A 702-nucleotide genomic window follows, 5' to 3' on the forward strand; every position below is an offset into this window, starting at 1 on the left:
TGCCGATATGTAGCTTACTGCCATAGATTTAAGTTAAGGTGGTGGCGATTTTTAACGACAGAAGAAGAAAATACATGTTTTGATTGAAGAGATTTAGAAATGGGTCTAAAAGAAAAATCTCAAGAGAAAATGTAAAATAGACTGTACATGTAAAGAATTAAGTATCTTGTTACCGTAAAATATTTTTACACGCCATATGAGACGTGGAAGCTATTGTTATCGAAGTAGCTATTGTAAGTATACTAATAAATAGTTAACGATGATAAAAGGATCATGTAAACACGTACAGGTTATATATATATATAATTCTATAAGTCTACATATATACAATTATTATTATTAATTACATATATAGAATTTATTAATTTATCTATTGATCAATAATCTCTGATTTACAAAGACAAAATTTTCGTAATGGTTACGTACAATAAAAAAAATCGAAATTTTAAGGAGTTAAACGAAAGCTCAAGAGTTGAGTGAAAGTTCCAATACATAGTGGCTCAAAGAAAAATATAGAATAGTAAGCACTATGTAGCATCTGTAATTTTCTGTTTTACTATAAATAATAAATTATTTATTTTATCATCAAAATCTTACATTTTTACTATAATGCATGCTAGAGGAAAATAATTTCAATTATTTCTTTACGATAATTTCTCAAATATCTAGTGAGGAGAGATCTGAATCCACTCAAGATATTTA

The sequence above is a fragment of the Atta cephalotes genome, assembly GCF_000143395.1.
Source record: "Atta cephalotes unplaced genomic scaffold scaffold00020, whole genome shotgun sequence".
Lineage (NCBI taxonomy): Eukaryota > Metazoa > Arthropoda > Insecta > Hymenoptera > Formicidae > Atta > Atta cephalotes.